This window comes from Microcaecilia unicolor, unplaced genomic scaffold, assembly GCF_901765095.1.
Source record: "Microcaecilia unicolor unplaced genomic scaffold, aMicUni1.1, whole genome shotgun sequence".
In the NCBI taxonomy this organism is placed as follows: Eukaryota; Metazoa; Chordata; class Amphibia; order Gymnophiona; family Siphonopidae; genus Microcaecilia; species Microcaecilia unicolor.
Genome location: NW_021963686.1, coordinates 8,484 through 15,741, shown reverse-complemented (window position 1 = coordinate 15,741; position 7,258 = coordinate 8,484).

Here is a 7,258-nt window from a genome sequence, read left to right as displayed (position 1 = left end):
CTTATGAGAAAGTTCCAGAAAAAAAAAAAAAAAAGAGGGAAACAGATCTGACTCAGCCAGTACCAGTCTATTAGAACCTTGGTTCCCTAGTCTTGTCTTTCAGGAGAGTTTTCTCTATGAAAGGTATGGGAGAATGCATGTAGACAAGCCCCTCTCGCCAAGACATATGAGGCTACTGTGATGTGAAAAAGTTCCCCCTCCTTCTAATTTCCGCTATTGCACAGATGCCATGTTGAATGGTTTCTGATCTTTAAACAAAATGCAATATTAGACACAGGGAACTTAAGTAAACACAGAACAAAGTTTTTAAATTATTAATACATTTTTATTTAAAAAATAAAGTTATCGAACACCCATATCACCCCCCTTAGTTAACCAATTGACCAAATTTAATTGATAATTAGATTCAGCTGATTACACATAGCCAGGCTTGATTACAGTCAGCCCTGTTGAGTCTAAACATAACATATGTTCAATATAGGGTATGATACATACCTGTAGCAGTTGTTCTCCGAGGACAGCAGGCTGATTGTTCTCACGACTGGGTGACGTCCGCGGCAGCCCCCACCAACCGGAAAAAGCTTCGCGGGACGGTCGGCACGCAGGGCACGCCCACCGCGCATGCGCGGCCGTCTTCCCGCCCGTGCGCGACCGCTCCCGCCAGTTGAATAACTAGCCAAAGATGAAACACACAACTCCAAAGGGGAGGAGGGAGGGTAGGTGAGAACAATCAGCCTGCTGTCCTCGGAGAACAACTGCTACAGGTATGTATCATACCCTTTCTCCGAGGACAAGCAGGCTGCTTGTTCTCACGACTGGGGTATCTCTAGCTCTCAGGCTCACTCAAAACAAGAACCCAGGTCAATTGAAGCTCGCAACGGCGAGGGTACAACAGAAATTGACCTACGAAGAACAACTAACTGAGAGTGCAGCCTGACCAGAATAAATTCGGGTCCTGGAGGGTGGAGTTGGATTTACACCCCAAACAGATTCTGCAGCACCGACTGCCCGAACCGACTGTCGCGTCGGGTATCCTGCTGGAGGCAGTAATGTGATGTGAATGTGTGGACAGATGACCACGTCGCAGCCTTGCAAATCTCTTCAATAGTGGCTGACTTCAAGTGGGCCACTGACGCTGCCATGGCTCTAACACTATGAGCCGTGACATGACCCTCAAGAACCAGCCCAGCCTGGGCGTAAGTGAAGGAAATGCAATCTGCTAGCCAATTGGAGATGGTGCGTTTCCCGACAGCGACCCCTAGCCTGTTAGGGTCGAAAGAAATAAACAATTGGGCGGACTGTCTGGTGGGCTGTGTCCGCTCCAAGTAGAAGGCCAATGCTCTCTTGCAGTCCAATGTGTGCAACTGACGTTCAGCAGGGCGGGTATGCGGCCTGGGGAAGAATGTTGGCAAAACAATTGACTGGTTAAGATGGAACTCCGACACCACCTTCGGCAGGAACTTTGGGTGAGTGCGGAGCACTACTCGGTTGTGATGAAATTTGGTATATGGAGCATGAGCTACTAGGGCTTGAAGCTCACTGACCCTACGAGCTGAAGTAACTGCCACCAAGAAAATGACCTTCCAGGTCAAGTACTTCAGATGGCAGGTGTTCAGTGGCTCAAAAGGAGGTTTCATCAGCTGGGTGAGGACGACGTTGAGATCCCACGACACAGTAGGAGGCTTGATAGGGGGCTTTGACAAAAGCAAACCTCTCATGAATCGAACGACTAAAGGCTCTCCAGAGATGGCTTTACCTTCCACACGATAATGGTAAGCACTAATCGCACTAAGGTGATTCCTTACTGAGTTGGTCTTGAGGCCAGACTCCGATAAGTGCAGAAGGTATTCAAGCAGGTTCTGTGCAGGGCAAGAACGAGGTTCTAGGGCCTTGCTCTCACACCACACGACAAACCTCCTCCACTTGAAAAAGTAACTCTTTTAGTGGAATCCTTCCTAGAGGCAAGCAAGACCCGGGAGACACCCTCAGACAGACCCAACGCAGCGAAGTCTACGCCCTCAACATCCAGGCCGTGAGAGCCAGGGATTGAAGGTTGGGGTGCAGCAACGCTCCGTCGTTCTGCGAAATGAGAGTCGGAAAACACTCCAATCTCCACGGTTCTTCGGAGGACAACTCCAGAAGAAGAGGGAACCAGATCTGACGGGGCCAAAAGGGGCGCTATCAGAATCATGGTGCCGCGGTCTTGCTTGAGCTTCAGTAAGGTCTTCCCCACCAAAGGTATGGGAGGATAAGCATACAGGAGGCCGGTCCCCCAATGAAGGAGAAAGGCATCTGACGCTAGCCTGCCGTGTGTCTGAAGTCTGGAACAGAACAGAGGCAGCTTGTGGTTGGTCTGAGAGGCGAAAAGATCCACCGAGGGGATGCCCCACTCTCGGAAGATCTTGCGTACCACTCTGGAATGGAGCGACCACTCGTGCGGTTGCATGACTCTGCTCAGTCTGTCGGCCAGACTGTTGTTTACGCCTGCCAGGTATATGGCTTGGAGAAGCATGCTGTGCTGGCATGCTCAGCGCCACATCCCGACGGCTTCCTGACACAGGGGGCGAGATCCGGTGCCCCCCTGCTTGTTGACGTAAAACATTGCAACCTGATTGTCTGTCCGAATTTGGATAATTTGGTAGGACAGCCGATCTCTGAAAGCCTTCAGTGCGTTCCAGATCGCTCGGAGCTCCAGGAGGTTGATCTGCAGATCCTTTTCCTGGAGGGACCACATACCCTGGGTGTGCAGCCCATCGACATGAGCTCCCCACCCCAGGCGAGAGGCATCCGTCGTCAGCACTTTCGTGGGCTGTGGAATTTGAAATGGACGTCCCAGTGTCAAATTGGTCCGAATGGTCCACCAGCGCAGGGAAGTGCGGCAGCTGGTGGAGAGGCGGATGACATCTTCTAGATTCCCGGTGGCTTGGAACCACTGGGAAGCTAGGGTCCATTGAGCAGATCTCATGTGAAGACGAGCCATGGGAGTCACATGAACTGTGGAGGCCATATGACCCAGAAGTCTCAACGTCTGCCGAGCTGTGATCTGCTGGGACGCTCTGGTCTGCGAAGCCAGGGCCAGGAGATTGGCGGCCCTCGCTTCGGGAAGATAGGCCTGAGCCGTCTGGGTATTCAGCAGCGCTCCTATGAATTCCAGAGACTGGGACGGTTGGAGATGGGACTTTGGGTAATTTATCACAAACCCCAGCAGCTCCAGAAGTTGAATAGTGCACTGCATGGACCGGAGGGCTCCTGCCTCCGAGGTGTTCTTGACCAGCCAATCGTCGAGATATGGGAACACGTGCACTCCCAGCTTGCGTAGGTAGGCCGCTACCACCACGAGGCACTTGGTAAACACTCGTGGGGCAGAGGCGAGCCCAAATGGCAGCACACAATACTGAAAGTGGCGTGCGCCCAGGCGGAATCTGAGATACTGTCTGTGAGCTGGCAGTATCGGTATGTGAGTATATGCGTCCTTTAAATCCAGGGAACATAGCCAATCGTTTTTCTGAATCATTGGCAGAAGGGTGCCCAAGGAAAGCATCCTGAACTTTTCTTTGACCAGGAATTTGTTCAGGCCTCTCAGGTCTAGGATGGGACGCATCCCCCCTGTTTTCTTTTCCACAAGGAAGTACCTGGAATAGAATCCCTGCCCTTCCTGCCCGGGTGGTACGGGCTCGACCGCATTGGCGCTGAGAAGGGCGGAGAGTTCCTCTGCAAGTACCTGCTTGTGATGGGAGCTGAAAGACTGAGCTCCCGGAGGACAATTTGGAGGCAGGGAGGCCAAATTCAGGGCGTATCCGCACCGCACTATTTGGAGAACCCACTGGTCGGAGGTTATGAGAGGCCACCTTTGGTGAAAAAATTTTAACCTCCCTCCGACCGGCAGATCGTCCGGTACGGACACTTGTAGGGCGGCTATGTTCCCGTGGATCCAGTCAAAAGCCCGTCCCCGGCTTTTGCTGTGGAGGCGCAGGGGGCTGCTTAGGCGCACGCTGTTGACGAGAACAAGCGCGCTGGGGCTGTCCCTGTGCCTGACGAGGCCTTCGGGCCGGCTGGTTGTACCTACGCTTTGCAAAAGAATAGGGTGCAGCCTGCCGTGCCCGGGAAAAACGCCCACCAGTGGGGGCGGATGCTGAAGGCGCCCGGTGGGAGAGCTTGTCGAGAGCGGTTTCCCGCTGATGCAGTTGGTCCACCATCTGCTCGACCTTCTCACCGAAAATGTTATCCCCCCGGCAAGGGACGTCGGCCAGTCTCTGCTGGGTGCGGTTGTCCAGGTCAGAGGCGCGCAGCCATGAGAGCCTGCGCATCACTATACCTTGGGCCGCAGCACGAGATGCCACGTCACAGGTGTCAAAAATACCCCTGGACAGGAACTTTCTGCATGCCTTCAGCTGCCTGACCACCTCCTGATAAGGCCTGGACTGCTCCGGCGGGAGCTTCTCGACCAGGTCCGCCAGCTGTTGCACATTGGTCCGCATGTGGATGCTCATATAGAGCAGGTATGACTGGATGCGGGTCACGAGCATGGAGGATTGGTAGGCCTTCCTCCCAAACGAGTCCAGAGTGCGAGACTCCCGCCCCGGGGGCGCCGAGGCGGTATCCCTCGAACTCCGTGCCCTCTTGAGAGCAGAATCCACGACCGCTGAGTCATGGGGCAATTGGGGCCGCATGAGCTCTGGGTCGGAGTGGATCCTGTACTGGGACTCTGCTTTCTTGGGAATGGTGGGGTTAGTTAACGGTCTCACCCAGTTCCGGAGCAGCGTCTCCTTCAGGACATTGTGCAGCGGCACCGTGGAGGACTCTCTAGGTGGTGATGGATAGTCGAGGACCTCGAGCATCTCGGCCCTCGGCTCTTCCACAGAGACCACGGGGAAGGGAATGGTGATCGACATATCCCGCACAAAGGAGGCAAAGGAGAGGCTCTCAGGAGGTGAGAGCTTCCTCTCCGGTGAAGGCGTGGGGTCCAAGGGAAGGCCCGTAGACTCCTCTGAGGAGAAATATCTAGGGTCCTCCTCTTCCCCCCACGAGTCCTCGTCCTCGGTATCGGACATTAGCTCATGTAGCTGAGTCCTGTACCGGGCCCGGCTCGACGTCGAGGCACCGAGGTCTCGGTGTCGTCGAGCGGTGGACTCCCGCGCCGGCGGGGACGGAGCTCCCTCCATCGACGTCGACGGGGACTCCACCTGCGTAGCAGTCGAGACCGGCACCGCAAGCGGCGGCGGTGTCGACAGCTCCGGCGCCGGGCTAGAGCTCGCCGGCGCCACAGTCATCGGCGCCGGGGGTGCACAGCCTGGCGCATCAGCCCTTCCAGGATCCCCGGAAGGATGGCTCTGAGGCACTCGTCCAGGCCCGCTGCCGGGAAAGGCGGTGGGGCCGGTAAGGGTGTCGGTGCCGGAAGCTGCTGGGAGCCAGGAGACGGCACCGAGGTGCCGGAACCCCGACGCGTCGGTACCTCCACAACCGACGGGGACCTCTCCTCTCGACGATGACGCTTCGGCGTCGACTCCTCTTCAGGATGCACCGAGGGCGTCCGGTGACGACGCTTTTTGTCCTTCTTTCGATGCACGTCACCGGCGCCGGAGGGCATGGAGGAGGAGGAGGTCGATCCCCCTCGGTCTCGAGGTACCGGGTCAGACAGGGTTCGGTCCCGTGGCTCACGAGCTGAGGGAGTGACCGGGGCCGACTGCCCACGCGGCCTCTCAACCCCACTCTCACCGGCGGACCGGCGGGCCGACGGGACCTGTTCTCCTGGGGTCGCTGCCATCGGTGCCGATGTCTCGGGCATCGATACCGGTACCGAAGAACCGGCCTTCGATACCGATGCCGTCGAGGTCGACGTCGAGGGGCCGGCGCAAGTTCCAAAAAGACGGTCCCGCAGAACTTGCCTCGCAACTTGAGTCCGTTTCCGGAGACCGAGACACAAAGCACACGACTTGAGATTGTGCTCCGGCCCGAGGCACTGGAGGCACCAAGCGTGGGTGTCGGTCTGCGAGATCGGCCGGCCGCAGCGACCACACTTTTTAAATCCACTCGGGACCTTCTAGGACATCGACGGAAAAATCGCGTCGGCGAAGTCAAAGTCGTCAATGGTGGCTAAAATCACACCACGAAAAAATAAACGACCGAGCGACCACTAGGCCGCAACGTAGCGTCCCCGCTGGAAGCGAGGGAAAAGGGGAGCGCGTGCTCCACACGCGCAGTCTTTTTTTTTTTTTTTTTTTTTTGTAAAAAGAAAAGATAAGAAGGAAATTAAATTAAATTAACGAAGCGCGATCCGCGTATACGCGATCGCAAGAATCCGGCGGCTGAAGTAGAGAGAGCGGCAAGGCACGACTCTCTCCAGGCGCGGAAAAAAAGGAACTGGCGGGAGCGGTCGCGCACGGGCGGGAAGACGGCCGCGCATGCGCGGTGGGCGTGCCCTGCGTGCCGACCGTCCCGCGAAGCTTTTTCCGGTTGGTGGGGGCTGCCGCGGACGTCACCCAGTCGTGAGAACAAGCAGCCTGCTTGTCCTCGGAGAAATATTGAATCCTACCATGAGAGGGAAGTAAACACCACAAAAGGTTATACAAGAACGCTATGCCACAATCAAAGTAAATTTCAGACGAGAAAAAACTTATTGAAATATATCAGTCTGGAAAGGGTTTCATAGCCACTTCTAAAGTTCTGAGTCCACTGAAACACAGTGAGAGCCATTATCACCAAATTGAGAAGACTCGGGAACAGTGGTAAATTTTCCCAGGCGTGGCCAGACTGCGAAAATTACTCCCAAGGACACAGCAACAATCCATCCAGGAAGTCATAAGACAAACTATAGGGGGCAAAGCTCCCTGCCACAACATAACCAGTATATCAGAGACATTAATCCAACCAAACTTGTGGTGCTGGCTTGTGATGCCATATGCATGCTCTGTATTCTGTTCTAAAAGACTTGTGTCCTGCCTTGCATCTGATAAAGGTAATGGATGTGATCCTGAAGGAATTATCAGATGACCAATGTGACTTAATTTGGAGGAATGCAAGCCTCTTTGGACAAGGACTAGTGTTTATGCAGCTCCAGACTACTTGGTTTCTCAAGTATTGGATGATAACCCAAGATGATGAAGACATTCTTGTGGTTACAATTGGCCACAACAAAAGGGCTTGGGCCAATCAGTCATCATAATGATATCACATTGTGAGAAAGACATTAGTAATAACAAATAATATAAAGATGCACCTGTAGCGGCAGAGAAACACACATCAACAACAGCAGCAGCAG